General features: G+C 36.6%; 1 protein-coding gene across 2 annotated transcripts in view; it reads right to left on the bottom strand.

The window, feature by feature from the left end:
* TBL1X (transducin beta like 1 X-linked) overlaps positions 1–20734 on the bottom strand; it is a 374495-nt gene that overhangs the window by 118432 nt on the left and 235329 nt on the right. For both annotated transcript variants that reach the window (XM_027835315.1, XM_027835316.1), the window contains exon 4: positions 14459–14552. The gene's annotated coding sequence lies outside the window, so the exon portion shown is untranslated. The remainder of the gene's footprint in view (positions 1–14458; positions 14553–20734) is intronic.

Here is a 20734-nt window from a genome sequence, read left to right as displayed (position 1 = left end):
CGAAGATCAAATAGACATAAGGAATACACAGGGAAAAGTGGAATGACTAAGAGATCGTTCCTAGGATGGTCACTTTTTTTTTTTGGAGGCAATCAGGGTTAAGTGACTTGCCCATGGTCACACAACCAGTAAGTGTCTGAGCCACACTTGAACTCAGATCCTCCTGACTCCAGGGAGCTCTATCCAAGGATGGTCACTTTTTAAAACATTTTGTTCCAGGTTTCAAAAAGTATCATTAAGTGAAGAACTAGAAAGTACAGTGGAAATAACACCTGCTTTGGAGCCAGAGGTTTTGTTGTTGTTCAGTTGTTTTCACTTGTGTCCAACTCTTTGTAACCTCATTTGGAGTCTTCTTGGCAAAGAGACTGGTGTTGTTTGCCATTTCCTTTTTTTTTTTTTTTTTTTTTTTTTTGGTGAGGGCAACTGGGGTTAAGTGACTTGCCCGGAGTCACACAGCTAGTAGGTGTTATGTGTCTGAGGCCACATTTGAACTCAGGGCCTCCTGACTCCAGGGCGGGTGCTCTATCCACTGCACCGCCTTGCTGCCCCTGCCATTTCCTTCTCCAAGTTATTTTACAGAAGAGGAAACCAAGGCAAACAGGGTTAGGTGACTTGTACAGGGTCACACAGCTAGGTAACTGTCGGAGGTCGGATTTACACCAAAGAAGATGAGCCTCACTCCAGGCCCAGTATTCTATCCACTGAACCACCTTGTTGCCCATCAGAGGACCTAGATTCAAATCTCTAGGTCTTAGTTTTCTCAAATGCAAATTGAAGGAGTTGGATTAGATAGCAAATCTCTACAGTCTTCTTGAGTTCTACATCTATGATCCAGCAAAAGGGCTGGTACTTTATTCCTCATTCCTGGTATTAAATCTGTTTACTTTAAGACTTAATATGGGACCGAGGCATTTTGGAGGATGTTTTCTTCAGAATTATGGCTGAAATCCAGAGTTGGAGGAAAAGGGTTCTTCAAATTACATCACAACTGAAGGGAGTTTGGGGGATTCTTCTAATAAATTAGCCAAAATTGGATATTTATATTACCTTTTAAAAAAAACTAGTCAAACTTTATTCATGCATTCTCTATAACGACAAAGATCTTCCTTTCTTCTATATGTAATGAAATACTGTGAGGTATAATATTTTCAAACTCCTGTAATCTATTGAAAAAATATTCTTTGTGTTAACCGCATGAAGATCCTACTTCTGTTAGAGTGTTAGAGTGTCTTTTTTTTTTTAAAGGACTTGTCCATTCAACAGACCTCAACAGTTCCAACAGTAAAACATGTTCTCTTTGTAAATTTGTTCAACTTAATTATTCTAATCTAGGTTATCTGAAAGGCTGTGAAACATTTTACTGATTTTTAGGGCATTATTTGAACAGAAAAAAAAAAATCAGCCCAATACAATTACCTCCCACTAGCATACATCACTGTCCAAACACAGTTAGGACTTATAGACTTAATTAGTACCATAGATCCTCACACAACCAATAAGCAGGAATTGAGGGCTTGGATTTTAGAAGACCAGAAGGTACGAGTTTTGTTAAAAACAAAACAGAACAAATAAAACACAATACTGCTCTTTCACCCCACGCCCCCCTTCTCCAACTGTCCATGCTAAGGAGTTTAAAAACATTACTTTGTGCTAGTTATAGTCCTACCTGCCTCCCTCTCCTCCCGGCCCAATTCATTACTTATTAGTTGGGGACCATAAACCAAATGCAGTTTATGGATCAATGGATGACATAGACATAGGACAAGAAAAACTTTTAAGTTCGGAGTCAGTACAAAAAGACAGTAGTAAGCTTCTCTAGCACGAGAAGTAACAAGTGTTTTTGGAATTTCCATTGTCCCAAGTGTTTGAAGAGGATTGATCTACAGTATTTTACTGACCACACAAAGGGCGCAAACTGCATTCACAAATGCTGTTGTTAAGAATCTAATTTTGATAAAATTGAAATAATGTTAAGGAAAATTTATAGCACATGAAACATAGATAATTTAAGTAAGAAGAGGGAAGCAATTTTCCTTTGCTAAAAAAAAAAGTCCTCAGAAATCAAATGGGGTTGGAATGGGTGAGTATATCTTAAAAAGTAAATAAAACTGCTTACTGATTTTTTAAAAAAACAAACTTATAATCCCTCTAGATAGCACTATAAATCCGACTCTGGCTGGAAAAATAATATACAACTTGGCATTTTCCTTCTAACTCTAAAATAATGCTTTGATACTTTTAAGTGAATACTGGGGGCAAAAAAAGAGAAATCTTTTGAAATGAAGTGCATGCACAAAGGAGAAAGTGTTAAAAACATTATGGTCCTCTACTGCCATGACTTGTGGGATTATCTGAAATGAGCAAATCAGAATTTGTATTTTGTTAGGTATAGAAAAACAATTAATTTGGAGGGAAAACATTACCTACTTGTCTATTTTCTTGCCTTTTATTGACCATTAATCATTTCGGCCTATTTACCATTATGTTATCTAGGCCTTTTAATCTATTATAAGAGTAAGAGTGAAAATCTGTCCTAGCACTTTTTCACTTAAGCCACTAATAACTAAAGCTGAGGGAGCTGGATTTGAAAGCAGAGGAATTGGGTTCAAATCTTGACTCTTCCAATTAATACATGTATAACTGGTGACACCAGCTCCCTCTGGGCCTCAAGTTTCATCTATAAAATGAATGGATTGTACTTGATCCTTTATGTCTCTTTACTCTAAATCTATAGTTTTATGATCCTCCAAAATGCCTAGATTTGGAGTCAGGAAGATCTGAGTTTAAATCCAGACTCAGATACTTACTAGCTGTGGGACCCTGGACATGTCACTTAATCTATGCCTGCCTCAATTTCTTCATATGTAAAATGGGGATAATAACAGTACTTACTTCCACAGTTGCTGTGAAGATCAAAAAAGATAATATTTATAAAGCACTTTATAAACCTTAAAGCACTATATAAATGTTAGCTATTATTGTAATTATTGTTTTCTTTGGTCCACTGAAGAATAACAAAAAAAAAAAAAAAAGAAATTTCAGAGGATTGGGTTTTGGATAAATGATGATGAACACTATTTTAACCACGGTAAATTGGAGGTTTCCAGGACGCCCAGCATGAAACGTCCAAAAAATCATTAGTTGGTGATATGGGACAGGAGCTCAGCAGAGAGATGGGTTAGATATAAAGGCATCTGCACAGAGGTGATAATTAAACTCATGGGAGTCAATGAGATCACAGATAGACAAAGTAGAGAGAGAAGAGAGCTCAGAACAAAGCCCACAACTGGGTTATGATATGGATGACAATCCCGCTAAGAAGACTGAAGAGTGGTCAAACAACCAGGAGACATTACTGTCACAAAAACTCAGAAGAGAGGTTGTTTACATATGGTCAGCACTGTCAAATAAGGGATTAAGACAGATGAAGTTTGAGGGAAAAAAACCATTAGATTTGGCAATTAAGTGATTGTTGGGAAGGTAAGCAGGGACGTTCTCAGTCAAGTGGTGAAGTCTGAAGATGGATAGTGGAAGGGTAATGAGTGAGAGGAGAGGGAATAGGAACAACAAGGCTAGGTAGGCTTTTCCTAGGAGTTTGGCTGAGAAAGGCAATTGATGCTTAGGATGATAGCTCCAGATTAGAACATAAGTCACATATGGCTCAAACAACAGTTCTGAGAGTACAATGAAACAGGGAAATTAAGAGATGAGTCTCTTTACTCTGTGCTCCTCATCCCACACAGGCTCTAAGGGAAAAGAGAAAGGTTGAAGAAAAAGATGCTACTGGATTATGCAAAATGGAGAAGAGCTATCAATTATGGGGAAAAGGGGTTGCTCTAAGGACCGTCTTTAAGATGGTAAGGGAACTAGAGCTCAAATCCAAACTGAGATATTTACTAGCTGCAGGACCTTGGACACGAAAAAAAAAAGTCTGCCTCAGTTTCTTCATATGTAAAATGGGGATAATAATAGTACCTGCCTCTCAGAGTTGTTGTGAAGATCAAATAAAATAATATTTGGGAGGGATCTGATCCCCCTGCCTCAAGTGTCTCCTACTAGGTGCTTGCCACATAGTATGTACTTAATACATGTTTAATGACTGACTGTGTATGCTAACTTCATACCTCGTGGATTCCTTTTTCTTATTTAATTTTATTTTATGGTTTATATTTGCCTGACTTCAGACGAGTAAAATGTTTTATTGACCCTATCTCATGTTGAGTGATTAAACTGCTCAAGCTGAGGTGCTTCTCCTGTATCTAAGAAGAATCAAGTAGAAGTTGGTGGCAATCTTTCATTTGGGAAACCCCTGATAAATGGAGGATAAGTTAACCAGTCAACCTCAGTGAAAGATTATATCACAAAGTGAGTAAGTTAACGAAACCAGACCTATAGCCTGTGACATGTTTTGTTTTGTTTTTTTGGTAAAGGTATAAGTCTATTTTCATTTTTATTATCATTGGTGAAGAAATGGTCGGTAGGCCTACTTAAGTACCCATTCTCTCCAATATCCAGTAAAAAGAAAAAACAGAAAAATCTCTTTCCCTTCCTAGCTGTTGTAGACTTACTTTCCCCTTCTTTCCCTGCCTCCAATTTCATTTGCCCTCCTGGCAGGTAGAAGAAAGAGAGGGAGAAGAATAGGGAAGTTTTCTGGACTGGAAGCAAGAAAACATTGGTTTGCAATCCCACTTCTATACTTATTAGCTTGATGACCTTTGTTGTTGTTACTAATTAATAAAAGTAACAAAATTTCCTGTTGTTCAATCATTTTTCAGTTAAATTTGACTCTTTATAACCCCATTTGCGGTTTTCTTGTCAAAGACACTGGACATTTTACAGATGAGGAAATTGAGGCAAACAGTTAAGTGAGTGCCCAGGGTCATACAGCTACTAAGTATCTGAGGCCACATTTGAACTTGGGTCTTCCTGACTTCAGGCCCTATGCTCCATCCACTGTGCCACTTAGCTGCCCCCAGTGTATTTCTTTTTTAAATAGAAAGTTACAATCTGGCTAAAGACAGTTCCATAACTCCCTTCCCCTTGTATTTCTTCTGTTCCTTCCCTCTCCTCCCAAGTTTTCCACTAGTTCCACTCCCCCAAATCTCAGGGCTCCTCTCAATCGCCCATGTCCCCATACCCCTAGCCCCTGGTAACTTCTCCAGCTGCACTCTAGCTCCTCACCGCCTTTTCCCTGACTCCTCCCCAGAGGCTGTTTTGCAATGAACAGTGCTGTTGTCTGGTATTCTGTTTCATGAGGTTTTTCAAACATGAGACTTGGAGACTGTAAAGCTTAATAATAAATGATCTTCCCTGATCTTCATTTGGCTGTTGGCAGCAAGTGTAGCAAATAGCTAATAAGAAAGGTTTGCAGTAAGTACTTTGTAGTAAGTCCCCAGCTGGTAACCCTAAAAGCCCTATGTAACCGTAAGTTACTATTTATACAGCTTTCTGAGAGAGTCTGTCTCTAATTTTTCAGATACCAGCTACATGTTGGGAAATCTTGTTTTAAAACCAACTGTTAAAAGGAATATGCTACTTAAAAACAGACTCCAAGAAGAGGCAGATCTATTTAAATTTTTTCCTTTGGTTGTTTCATCATTCAATATTTTAAAGACATTTTTCATATAATCACAATGATTAAAAGGTTATAAATTGGTTGGCTTCATTTAGTTACTTGGTCTCTATGAAATATTTATGTAAAGTACTCTGAAATCCTTGCACTATAATCTCTATTATAATAATAAAAATGGTAGCCAGAATTTAGATAGTACTTTAAGGTTTCCAAAGTACTATATATATGTATATATATACACACACACACACATGTATATATGTATATATGTATATGTATATATGTGTGTGTGTTACATATATATGTGTGTGTGTATAATATATATGCATATATATATAATATACATACACACAAATCTCATGTGCTACTCCCAACAACCCCGGGAGGTAGATGCTGTTATTATCCCCATTCTACATTAGATTGTAAGCTCTTTGAGGGCAGGGACTCTTTTTTTTGCCTCTTTTTTTTTTTAATCCCCAGTGCTTAGCAAAGTATTTGGAACATAGGTGCTTCATAAATTTTTACTGAATTGAGGAAACTGAGGCAGTCAGGTTAAGTGACTCGTAGCTAGTTAAGTGTCCATGGTGAAATTTGAACTCAGGTTTTCCTGACTCCAGGTCCAACACTCTATTCATTACACCAGCTAGCTAATTTACTTCTAGATATATTTCAAAAAGCACAAATTAAGGTACTATTGATTTTGAAACGTGTTGTGAGGTGAAATCAATGAAGAGCCCATTGGTTTAGGCAAAAGTTGCCGTGCTCTAGTTTGGACAACAAATGACTAACGATTATTATTAATTACAAACCTAAATTAAAGTCTTATTACCTTGAACACATACTGGTTTTATGACTCTGGGCAATTCCCTCATCATCTCAATTCTCGTGTAACTCTGACTTAAAGTTCCATAGAAGGTGCTGACCTGCAGTGCTAGAGGGGGTTCCCTCAGTTATACTAATGAGGCCATATCCCCTGTGAATGATTAGATTTTAAGGATCTCTAAAACAGAAAAAGGCTCACAAAAATGTTTACCAGCCTTTACCATTGTGACTGAATTCAGAGGATCAGAAGCTGGTTGGGAAGGAAATAAGCATTTTAATAGCACCTATTAGGTGCTGGGCACTTATAAATATGATTTGATCCTCACCACAACCTTGGGAAGTGAGTGTTGTTATCCCTATTTTACAGTTAGGGAAAGTGAGGCAAACAAGGTTAAGTGACTTTTCTAGGGTCTCACGAGTTAGTGTCAGAGGCCAGATTTGAACATCGGTCTTTCTGATTCCTGACACAGCATTCCATCCACGTACGTAGCAGCCTCATAAGGAAGATGGTATAAGACCTTTTGTCTTAAAGAGGAGGAAACTGAGGCTTAGAGAGGAAAAAAAAATAGCCTGTCCAAAGTCACACGAGTATTAAGTGGTATACCTGGGATCTGAATCCAGTTTTAAAATTAGAAATCTAATGATCCTTCCATTTTACCACAATGCCTGCTCAAAGAGATGACAGGTTGTTATACTGATGGGAATCTATTCAGTAGCATAAAGGGAAATTTTATCCCTACCAAAAACCCCATTAATAAAATCTCTAATTTTCTATTAGTGGATAGAATGCTGGGCCTAGAGTCAGGAAGACCTGAGTTCAAATCTGGCCTCAGACACTTACTAATTGTGCCCCCAGGCAAGTTACTTAACCCGGCTGCCTCCGTTTCCATAATTGTAAAATGAATATAATAGCATCTATTTCCCAGGGTTATTATAAGGATCAAATGAGAAAATAACTGTAAGGTGCTTAGCATACTGGCTGGCATATAGTAGGTGCTATAGCTAATTATTATTGTTTTTACCTTTATTATAATTATTATTCCTTCTTAAACTTCTTAAACTCAAAATATGGTTTCTTTTTGTTGTGAGCTAATTCCTTTCTGTCATGCATTACTTCTTTTCCTTCCTGGGTCCTACTGGACCAGTGTTAACATGTCTGCTTTCCAGCACTTAGCACAGTGCCTGGTACACAGTAAGTGGTTATTAAATAAATATTGATTGACTGTTTATCCACATAATGCTGAATCTACGATTGTGAAAAATGATCTCTAAGATCTCTAACAGAATAAGAACGATGGAAGTTTTCTTTGTTGGAGTGCTGAAGCGTAGTATGAATCTAAGATATTGCATACAGCTGTCGACAAAATAGACTGGCTCTGGCATCGGAGTACCCAGGCTCCAGTCCAGATAGATAACCTAATTATGTGTGTGATCTTAGGCAAGTCATTTAACTTCCATGACCCTCAGTTTTCCCATCTGTAAAGTGAGGTAAGGGTTGGATTAGCTGCCCTCCCTTCTACCTCTAAATATATGGCATGATCTATGTTGTAACTTCTGTTGATTTGTCCCATTTTGATTCTTTAGCATAACTAAAACAAAAGCCCAGCATACAGAAATTAAAAGGTCCCTCCACCACATACTAAATAAACACAACCAGAAGTAAGCTAGCATTTATATCAGCGGCATTGTTATACTCGTATACACATGTGTGTTTTAAGATTCATAATTAAAGTAAATCACTCTGCAACTTAACTTTTCCGTAGTTCACAGAATCTGGAAGTATTTAAAATACATAATGAAATACTAACTGTAGAAGCTACAACTACTCTATGGTTCCAGCTTCCCTGTAAGTCATAAGGCGGATAGGACTCCCACGTTCTTTTTTCTAAATCCTGTGGCTCCAGTAACATCTGCCAGGCCCACAGTGAATAACCACAACTCGGTGCTGTGTCTTGACCACATCCCCTACCTCAGCCCCAGGTGGCTGCTAACTGAAAAGTTGTTTGGGAAATTCAAAGAGGCAGGAATAAGGCAACGATGTCCCCTCTTCTCTAATTTTTCCTATTGACACAAATGGTGAGGATGGATCAATGCCCACCCCTACAAGTACTTGATGTATGCACATGGCTCCCAAGCATCCCCTAGGTAGGTAGGTTAGGTAGAGAGAAGAGTGCATGAATAATTCCCTTCCAAACCTGCTGGACTAGTTTAAAGCATACACCTCTGCACCTTCTTAGAATGGACTTTGAAGAAAAGAGGAGAATGGGCTTGTGTCATTCTCTGAATAAATCCACTTGATTTCACTGAAACTTTTCCCTCATTTTTTGGATGTTTAACAGCTTCCCCACTGGAGAACTAGCTCTGTAAGGGCTCATTCTGTAGAGAAGGAAATCTATCTCTCTTGGCTGGTAAGAAAATGATAACTGTTTTCCCCCTGACACATACCAAACCAATAAACTAAAATACAACTCCAAACCAGTCAAGAATGCGTATTTGAGGAAGCATAAAGTAAGAATAATGAAACAATGTTAATGAAAAAGAATGGGTACTTTTTGTCCCAGTAAATGGATTAAAACGTTCAAAGAGATGTAAATCATAATGTAGATTTGATTTTTATCCTTCAAGACTTAAGTAATTTTTCATCTAAGACTATCGGCTTTTTAGCCCCCAAATGATAATATGGATGAAATCTCTTTGCAACGAACTCCATAGGGTCTTCAAATTATATGATTATTATGGAACTTATCCAACATGGATATACTGCTAGGTACTACATTTCCAGTATGCAGTTTTTCAGCAGTGCAGTAGATCACAATAAAGGCAATAAACCTAAGCATCTTTTTCTCTTCCTTATAGTTTCAACACTCAGAAAAAGAATTTTTTTGGAGTGGTGAAATAATAGCAGAGAAGTTTAAGTGAGTCTTCTTCAGAGGTGTCCGGGTTACTGAAGTTGGGGATAAGTTAAGAAAATTGAAGGGCAATTGACAGGACAAAATAATTATGAAGACATCAGTTTTCATCACCATGTACAATACAAAAAACTTGTCATTAATTACAGAAAGTGACGACTGATGGGTAAGAGAAGCACTTATATACAATAATGTACTGTGAAGAATTTGTCATAACTACATCAACAAAGTATTCTTTCTATGGATCATAGAAATACCTTCTTTTATTCAGAACCTCTGAATTCTCTGTCATGGGATTTACTAGCACCTACATATTTTTTTTTCTATCTTCATGTATAGATTTTAACTCTTGGCACAAGATAATTTACTCAAATGTGAATGTAGATGCAGATAATAATATCAGCTACTGACATCTGAGATTGTAGAAGGAAATTCTGTGTCACCACTCTGTTGTGGTTTGCTTTGAAATGAGAGTCTAATTTTAGGTTGTGTAATTTTAATGGGCACCATCATTAGATTTCACCTACAATTTGTGGCATTTAATTTGGCCTGAAAAAGTATTTAAGTTACAGGTTGTTCCCCTGTGAAACTGGATTATATTGTATACTATATTAACATACTCCCCAATCATTAGTAAATGGAAGCTTAGTTTCAAGGGTCTGAGAGTAAGAATTTAAGTGCCAATTCTGTTAATAATCTCAAATGAACACTTAACTTGGATAATTTGCATGAGATATGCAATCATATACTATAGTTCTCTTAATGACCATTAAAAAATTGTAAAACACTGTATAGTCTTTAGGTATTCTGCATCTTCTACTTTTTACAAAAAAAAAAAATCTTCTATGTTTCAAGTACAACCAGATCTCAATAATCATAGAATGAATTGATAGAAGAAATCAAGAAAGCCCTATTATCTGAAAACATATTTAAACCAATCATTTTAACTTATTCCTCTCACTGCCATTTTGATTAGGATTGCTAAAAAGTAGCAAAATTGACTGCCTGCCATACTGACAAAAACTGAAGTATTAAAAAAAATTTTGTCTGTTTCAAGGAAAATGGTTCTAGGAAGTAAGATGAGATAATTAGCCAATTTATGTAATTTATATATCTCAGCCAAGAACCCACATACTAACACACTCTCCTGATACGGACAACAAATTTTGTTGAATGAAAAATTCTGTACATGTTTCTTCCTATTTAGTAATCAATCTGTCTTTAAAAGATGTTATCCTTCTGGAAGATATTTATATATTGTTATACATAATTTTATTTACCTGTGAAAATATTAAATATTCTTAATAAATTATGACATATTTTTCAAAATAAGTTGGTGATTTCTTTTGGATTTTATAAATGCTGTGTTAATTTTAGTAAAGAATGCCAGCTGCTGGTTAATTCATTGGTGGGACCTAGGCTAGAATTCTGATCCTAAATGCCATCCTAAAAGTAAGGTAGTTATTTCTTGGGCAAGAGCAAAAAGATTGCTATCAGTTTAATGAAATGTTAGTTGGTAGGGATAGAGTGGAGGAGGAGCTGTAAAATGATAGGGCATCGGCCAGTTCAGAGTGGTTATCTTAGCTCTTGCAGGTAGCAGGATGTTGGGGTTATATATATGTCCATATCAGAAGGTATTGGGTGTCCCAGGATTGGGTGTCTGAAGCATTTGGAGAAGATGGGTTGGGAAGAGCAAAGGGGGAAAAGGTCAAGTGTAAGCAGTAAGTGTGGGAGAAATCTCATATCCTTAGATGGAAAGGGGCAGTGGGACAAGGGCATTCAAGCCATATGGACCTATGCAAAGTAATTTAGACCTACTACTTTAACGCAGAAGTCTCAAGAGTTTTTTTGGGGGGGAAGAGTTGTGTGCTTTTGGGGAGACAACTTGTACTAGATAACCAAGTCCCCTCATTGCAGACAAACATTGAAATGTAATAAATTGTTCCATGAATTACTATAATGAATATTATGCTAATTATAGGGCAAACTATGTTACTGTGCTCACCACACCCTTAGAAATTAATTTGTCTATGACTTTGAATATGGAATCTAAAGGAACTGGCCTAGGGAAAGGTATCAACTATTTCTTAGGGGAAAATTAGACATCAGAGTATAGCATGGAATTTACCCACTATCTTTTTCACTGGTTTGGAAATAGCTTAAGAAAAAGTAAAACTATTGAGTAAACAAAGTAAAAATATTTATAAAAATGATATTTATAGAAATATATATCAATACTATATAATATAATAGAAATAATTTATATAAAGTAATATAAATTCTATAAATACAATATTAAAATGTAATATAGATAACATATATTAATATAATATAAATAATATATAAATATAAATGTTGAGTAAAAATTTTAAGAGTGATGAATGTTGGTTGGCATTTTGAGCATTTTAGAGGAAAAATACCTAGGTCTACAGAAATTCGGGTTGGAAAATTAAAAGTCAAAAGGCAGTAACAATTACATATGAATTTATATTAATTTAATAAAGTATTCCTGAAGTACCAAATCATGCTCCAATTTTGCAAATAAGTCAGAAAATTTTTACTAATTATCAGTTCGTGGGATTTTGTTCTTAAATCTGTGATGGGCAGTGTGTATTGGTACATACAAGACAGACATTGGGGTCGATGAGGCAGGTTCAAGTCTTTGACACACACTGGCTTTGAGAATAAGTGTCCTATCACAGTGGACAGAGCACTGGCCCTGCAGTCAGGAGGACCTGAGTTCAAATCTGGCCTGAGACCAAACACTTGACACTTACTAGCTGTGTGACCCTGGGCAAGTCACTTAACCCCAATTGCCTAAAAAAAAACCCAAAAAACAAAACAAAAAAAAGAGAGTAAGTGTCCTAAGCAACTGCCTAAGACTCTAAAGTTCACAGAATAGTTGCCTATCTGCATTGGTAAAGAGTTTCCTCACCAGGAACTCGTTACACCAGTGAAATTACAAGTACAGTTTAAAAAAAAATTAATACCTTTTACCTAATTAAAAATTTTAAAAATACACAGATTTCCAGTATAGAATTATGTTTGTTAGTAAGAAAAAATGCCCACAACACATAATTGTATTTTTTTGTTAAATTTAAATGTTGTTTGTTTTAAGTAATGGTGATTGTTATTTTAAAATGGTATAATGAAAATATTTCCTAAATACCTCTCATAACTGTAATGGCCAAGCTCAGTTCAAGACACAAGATGATAAAGGTACTCTGGAGTCACAGGGCTTAGGTTCAAAGCCCACCTCTGATTCTTACTACATGTGTGGTACTGGGCAAATCACTTAACCTCCCTGGGTCTCAATGGTCCCTTTTAGATCTAGATCACTCAGTCAAGAGGTGGAGAATTATGAGGCAAAATGTTGTACAACACAGTTTTGGTATCCTTTGATTTTGCTTAGCTTTTTTTAAAAAAAATTTACAAGAGAGGGGAAGGGGGAATGTATACTGAAAGCAACCGGTATAAAAAAGAAAAAACTATCAATTAGCCCCCTTCCCCCATCTGTCTTTATATATAAGAAATGGATAATTTTCACTTCCTTCTACTGTCAAAAGAACCTGCTTCAATGAATTTTGGAAGATCAAATGACAAAATTAACATTAGTTTCTGATTTAATCACAACAGTAATGTGAAGGAACTTCCAAAGTGAATCACAGTTTTAAACTCAAGAATTCCTACCTTTTGAAAATCTAAGTGACTTTCTTCCCTGACTTTGTGAAGAATATGTATTAAGAGCACAGTAAATAAGAAGAATGTACATACTGCAAACAAAATAAACTATTTTAATTTAGCAAATCTACCCAATATTTCTCAGGATTGGCCCATAATCATAAATTCTGGTAAAAACAAGATGAAAGGAACAAAAAAAAGAGCCCATGTAATATTAAATTCTACCCCAGCTTTCGGCCTCATTTCTTTTCAGCTTTTCCAGACTTCATCTAGGCTCTACATACCTTGACAAATTTATTTTTGTGTTTACAACTAGAATGGGACCTGTTACTTCTTTCAATACACTGGAAAGATTTAATTTTTCACTGGGGAATAATACTTAGATACCTCACTAAATTCTGCCAAATGTAATCAAAAACTTTTACAGAAATGTTTTAAGTTTGAATCTGTTTATAAATCATTATTGACCCAGTAAAAACATACAGCAATTCAGAATGCAGATGATTAACCAAAATTAAAGTCACGCATGCAATATTCATTGATCTGGAACTCTTAACATTAATGACAGTTCACAACATTAATGTGATGTATATAAACTGGGGGCAGATAGGTGGCGCTGTGGATACAGCACAGAGCCTGAACTCATCTTCCTGAGTTCAAATCTGCCCTCAGACACTTAGTAACTGTGTGACCCTGGGAGAGCCATTTAACCCTGCTTGCCTCAGTTTCCTCATCAGTAAATTTAACTGGAGAAGCAAATGGAAAAGTACTCCAGTATCTTTGCCAAGAAAACTCCAAATGGGGTCAGGGAGAGTCACACATGACTGAAAAACAAGTGAACAACAGCAACAAATCCATAGTGGAGTAAGATCATCTTACTAATAGGGTCACCAAAAATATCACTAACTTTTCGGCATCAAAAAACAAAACAAACCATTTCAAAAACAAGTCTACTAAGAACCAATATATAGTAATCATAATAATAACTAGTATTTATGTAACTGCTGTTTGCAAAAACATTCTACAATATTATCTCATTTTATTCTCACAACAACCTTAAGAGGTATTATTCTTAGGAGGAAACTGAGGCAGAGGTTAAGTGCCTTGCCCAAGATCAAATAGCCAGTATTTCCGAGGCTGGATTTGAACTCAGGTCTTCTTAACACCAAGTCTAGCACTCTACACAACAAAATGGCATACACATAGTTTTGGTTTCATTTGATTGTTTAACTTTTTTTTGGCTTAAACTGAGAGGCTTAGCTACCACCTCTCAATTTATAATTGAGAAGTGACTATATAACTCATAATCACTTAATCCCTACCAGATTCAGGAAGGGGTACAATCTACAACCCTCATGTGAGAAAATTATTTGGGGATCTTAAGAGTTAAGACAACAGTTCTGTTATAACAAATTATCTTTCAAATTAATGTCAGATAAAAAAGGGTCAACATGGTAGAGGTTGTGTGGATTACCTTTATGGTGACTTCATGTGTGGACCGTTCTATAAATGAGTCTTCAAGGATCCAACAACATGAACAGCACAGTGTCTGCTTGCAGGAGAGGTTCCTAGTGATACGTGAAACATCGGAAGAACAAAACATCAAAAATAATTTCTAAGTTAATATGCCACTCTCCTCCTGCCCACCCCTCCCCCACTACACCCCCCCATTTTGTCTTTACTCTTCATATTAGCTATATTCTTTACTTTTGAATTTGATCCTATATTTGATTGGTTCATTCCTCCTGTTTGTTTGTTTTTTTAATTTCAACCCAATCCGGTTTTTAAGAATGGATTGTTTGGTTACAATTGTTTTTCTGAGGACAGAAGACATTAACTTTTTTAAGTAATGGAAGAAAAAAAATGCAGAGTCTACATATGGGAGAAGAGATTCCTCATAACTGGATGAGGATTTTATATTTCTAATGTCAACAGTTGTCAATGTTTATAAAGAGAGTCTGAAAAAGGTACAGTTTGACACTTTTGCCCCATTTTTTTTTTTACTCCTATCACTGGAGAATGAAAAGCAGTGAAATAAGAATGAAGCCCATTTGGTATCTTCTTTGTTCCATAGGTGGGAAATGAATAGGTGGGAATAATAGGTGACCCTATTAGTATCCAAGTGTTTATTAAGCAACAGACACTTTGTGAAGCACTTTACAAATATGATCTCATTTGATCTTTAAGCCTAGTAGTCATGGCATCCTTTGAAATATCAGGTGCAATTATTTCTACCTAAGTACAGAATGTGTTATACTCGATATTTAAAAAATAAGCTAAGGTTAAACATTAGCTGGTTGGAGTTCACTATTAAACCAAATTGCCTGGGACAACCCACTTTAAAGTGTAACTGCATGTTTCATATTGTTTAGAATTAAACTGTTCAGACCTCGGAGAAAAAGACATCTCTTGTCAGTCATGTTACAGAGTATTTGTCATACTGAAGGCCAATATTGGACAAGCATTTTAATACATGCATACACAAATATGTATATATAAAAATATAAATATACATATGTATGTGTGTGGGGGGTGTGTGTGGGGGGGCGGTGTACACTTAACACCCAAATGTTTGATTTTTAATCACCTGCCCTTCTGGCCTCCAATGGGTGATAGGATAAAGTCAATGGACTCCAAGAAAATCTACTATGGCCTCTTCATTTTAGAGAAGATGAAAGAAGGGCCAAGATATTTACTAATACGCCTACCCTTTATTTCTATGCAGTCTTACTGTTGCTCACTATAAACTTAATTTAATAAGGTTTTCAGATCTTTAAATCTTTCAAAGGCATGATTATCCAGGTTCACATCTATAAAGAAAGATAACGGCTGTTAATCACATGTAATCATATTTTACTTCTATGTTTAGAAAATACTATATTGGTTTTTATCATTTATTTGCTGTCTCCTTTAAAGTATCAATCAGCACTTTGTAACTTCACTTTACAGTTTCCCCAATAAAATTCCCATTGGCTATCTCAATGGGTTTATAGTCACTCCTCTCATCTGCAGATTTACAGGAATTTACATAGCCTACTCTTTCCTTAAGTATCCCCAAAGTATCAATCCCAGAACAGACACCTTTCCTAAATCTTGAGTCCTGCCTCACTGCAATTACTAATACAACTGCATTTACAGGCTTGATTATACAACAGAAGCTATATAGTGACATTTGTTTCTTAATTGTGACTTTATTTTTTGGGGGGGGGAAAGACATATGTTTTAATTTTTTTTTAAAGAGGAAGAGAATGAAATCTACAACTAGAATTTGGGTATTTATTGGTCTTTATACCATTTACTAGCAAATGCTTTCCAAGTAGAAGATACAGTAGTAATACAGAAGCCACTGAAGAAAGATGAAAGACGGCCTTTGCATAAACTTTATATATTTGAAACTAAATTTATTGGGATGACATTTCTGGATGCAGTTGTCTGGTACTAGTTCTTAAGGTAAAGTACAAGAATACAGCTAATGACTGGGGGTCCCTGCGGACTTCCAACCAATCCATTTTCTGCTAGGCTTTGGAGTCTAGGATTCAGGATTGGGGTACTCCAAGTACCAACCGTCACAGATTTGTGAAGATAACAGTAACCCTGTGGTGGTGTCTCCTGGCTCCTCCTTATGCATAGAAGACTAAGATCCCCACATGACATCTGAAATTTTTAATAGTTTCCCCCACTTCTTGATCTTGCTTTGGATTTCCCAGTATCTTAATTGGTGAGTAGACAAAAAGTTTATCTATTGTTTCTCATTCCTTTTCTATGGTTTAGGATCTTGCATATTAAGAGAATTCTTTTTTAAAAGAGGATATTTTTAGGGGGAAAAAGGCAGATAAAGGATAGAGGAGTCCGGCTCAATCCATATGACTAGTTTGGAGTCAGAGATACATACTTGTTTTCTTATTCCTGGAGCCAATGGGCCAATTCCTTTTCACAAACTGGCTATAACTCTGGATCACCGAGAGCTTGGACAAGAGGCTACATTTTTGAAAATAAATTAATTAATTATTTTTAGGCAATTGGGGTTAAGTGACTTGCCCAGGGTCACACAGCTACCAAGTGTCAATTGTTTGGTCTGAAGCCAGATTTCAGATCCTTCCGACTTCAGGGCCGGTGCTCTATCTGCTGTGCCACCCAGCTGCCCCAATTGTGACTTTATTTAGGGCCTTAAGAAACCTTTCCTGCAATATACATGGTAAGTAGTTATCCAGCATTTTGTTTGAGGACCTCAAATGAGAAAAAATTCTTCACTTCCTGAGGCAGTCAGCTGTGTTTTTGGATAACTCTACCTTTTGTTGATCCCAAGTTTTAATGTTCTAATAGATCTGTGAACTTAGATAGTTCAATACTCATCCAACAATGTGGTTTACAACCGGTCCTGACCTGCCCATCCTATGCGACCCCTGTAAATACCTCATAGACAGTCAGCTAAGCAGAGGTCATATCTTGTATTCTCTTGACACTGTCTAGACACACCACTGAAGCCACATGTACAGCCCAAGAGTTATCCTCCACTCTATTTATTGACTGATCATTTTTTCTCTTGATCATATATTTCTATATATAAATGGCATGATCATTCATACCTTTATACTTTTTTTTAGGCAATTGGGGTTAAGTGACTTGCCCAGGGTCACACAGCTAGTGAGTGTTATGTGTCTGAGATCAGATTTGAACTCAGGTCCTCCTGACTTCAGAGCTGGTACTCTATTCACTGTGCCATCTAGTTTCCCCGTACCTTTATACTTTTCCACTGGTTATATTTACATTAAGAATGTCAAAAGTTATTGTTATCTAGTTCCTCCAGTCACATGACCTTTCATTCATAAGTGCATGAAGATTTTAAACTTCCAGTGTCAATAGTTGTTAATGTCGATAGATAATCAAAAAAATTAAGACTTGATATTTCTGTCCCATTTTCTTTTTTTTTACTCCTACCACTACAGAATGAAAGGAGATGAAATAAGAATGAGGCCTATTTGGTATTCTCTTCATTTCATGGGTTGCTGAGACCAAAGTATCAATTACCAAGTGGCCAACCCACACTGGTGTTGAGCCTCTCTTAGGGAGGTTGGCTGTCAGACAGGAGACACGGTCTGTTGCTGAGACCACACTTCCTAGCAAGGTAGAGAACCTGTCAGAGCTTGCTCTCCAAATCATCAGAATAAAGATTTTCTATGAACCCTTAATCTGCCTCTTAGTTCTGTCCTCTCCAACCAAGCAAAATGTGTCTAATCCCATTCCCATAGGCCATCCTTTCAAATATTTTGCCATTTTGCCCCTCCTAAATCTTTTGTCCATCATAAACATCCCCAATTCCATCCATGAATCCTCATATAACATGAACTTGAAGGCTTTAACTACGTATTATAGTCAAACTCCTTTGGATACTTTCCAGTTTATAAATGTCCTTCTTAAGACATGGCATCCTGAAGTAAACATATTACTTTAAAGCACAGTCCTCCCATCAAGGAAGAGTACAACAGGGCTATCACCTCCCTTGTCCAGAACACTGTGTCCCTACTTAATGCTGCCTATGGTCACTGTGGCTTTTGGGCTCCTATGTCATACTACTGACTCATATCGAACGTGCAGTCCATTCACCCTGGGCCTTTAAAATTATTTTTTATTTTTAAAATATTTCCTTTTTATTATGAATTTAATAAACACCAGAAAACAAACATCTCAGTATACGAAGCAAAACAAAAAAGAGGATTATGCATAAAATGATGTGCTTTCATCATGGACAATTTATTTTTGTCTACTATATAAATCTTGTTGGTTTTTTTTTTTAAGTCAAATTTGAAATGGTGTATTGTGGTGGGTGAAAGATGAAATGACTGAGGAAACAAAAGTTTGAGCTTCCAGGCATATCAATTTATTAAGTGATGCATGCCAACTACCTAACAAGTTGGGACCAGGCCTTCCTCAACTTTGGCACCGAATATAAGGGGAGACAGACTTTTATGCATCAAAAACAATAAATCAGCTAAGACCAAGTAATTAAAAAAATAATTAACCAGCATTCAAAATTAGGTAATCTGATTTCTAATTAGAAGAAAGATTAGGGACTTTCCAAATTGGGAGGGGAAGAGCATATAAGTACATTTCCCTGAAATCAGAAGAAGAGGTGCCCCACTCCCCACGGGTACCTGTAAACAATCAAAGGAACATGGAAACAATAACTGGTTGACTAGTATGGATCCAGTTTTCAGATAAGACATACAGATTGCTTGAGAGATACATAACTGTGAAAGAATTCCTTGCATCAATCTTCAGATCTGACAAGATTTACAGTCAACATAACCTAGGTCTTTAGTTAAGGTTCTCTAAGCAGCAGACAGAGGCGGTCCAGCTTCCCAGCCAGGCAGGTCTAGGTTCAAACAATGCAAAAATGTTTTCTGACAATTCTCATAATTGAATAATGTTTCGTCATCAGACTGAAATTGGACTAGACCCATAACTGAATACAAAGGGAACTGAGCTAGCTCCAGAATTGAGTCACAAGATGGAAGTGAGTGTGATTCGCTCAATTCCCACTACCATTACCACATCTCCTCAATATCCCCTTTTGAATTTCCTTCTGCTCTCCTTCTTTTACTTATTTAATGATTCATTGATGCTCTTTCCCTTCTTCCTTTATTTCAGTCTTGCTTTCATTACCCCTAAAAAAATCCAAAAACAGTGGAGAAGGGGTATCTTTTCCCCGAGTCAACTACAGAGAGGTATTCAATTCCTACCCCTGCCCCAGATCTGGTCAAACTCTAATTCTATTATTTATTTGCTCTTCTCTAGCCCAGGAAGGAAGTTCATGGCCAGAGGGAAGAGTGGCTGTGCCCTCCATGGAGGTCTTAGAAAATATTCCCAGCCCCAGGGCTTAGCCTGGCCCCACTGGTCCCAGTGTCCACCTGTCAATATGGTATGAGCACAACTAATGGCTTTGCTTATGAGCCAGGGAACTTCAGAGGGCAAGGACTCTGTATGTTTGAGATGGTGTTTGGGACAATGTGGGCAGGTACTCAATAAATATTAGTTTATGAAAAATGAAGTAAACTTTCTTTTTTTTTAAACAAATAAGTATATTCAAGGAAAATAAATCCACATATTGGCTATATATGATAATGTATGCCTCATTTTGCACCTCTAGTCTATCATTTTGTTTCCAAGTTAACCATGACTACTTTTGGGGTTCAGCCCTATAACCGATTCTGAATGGACAAATTACTATCATCTACCCTATTTCTCATCATGTTGGTTGCAAGAATAGCACAGGATTACCAAATGCTTTGCCAAAATTTAGGTGAGTGACTCATATTTGTTGCTTAGCTCTACGTGTACAGTAGTTCTTTCCCTTTCTCTCTATCATGTTCTTCTGCCCTCAATTTCTTGACAGATCGAGATTTTCTGCTTCATCGTCAAGGTCCTTTTTTTCTTCTTTGTTTTAAACATTCATACACACACACACACACAAATGTCATTTTCCCTGATAATTTGGAGATTAAAAGAGATGTTCCTCAATTTTCTTTACCTTAACACGAAGGAGAGAGACAAGCTTGCACCTTGAACACAGATGACAGTCACTTGTCTTTGGTAGAAAGACAAAAATTACCCAGTCTGTGCAGGTCTAAGAAATACCACCAGCTCTCCCTAACTGCCGGAAGTGATATCTTCAGTACTTTATCTTTCCTGCCAGCAGCTCCCCCTAGAGAACTATTATTACAAACTACACACGGGTATCTTCAATTTTAGA

Source organism: Vombatus ursinus, unplaced genomic scaffold (genome assembly GCF_900497805.2).
Source record: "Vombatus ursinus unplaced genomic scaffold, bare-nosed wombat genome assembly UNPS02014814.1, whole genome shotgun sequence".
Taxonomy (NCBI): Eukaryota; Metazoa; Chordata; class Mammalia; order Diprotodontia; family Vombatidae; genus Vombatus; species Vombatus ursinus.
Note: the sequence above shows the minus strand (reverse complement) of the source record. Positions and strands in the feature narration are given on the sequence as shown.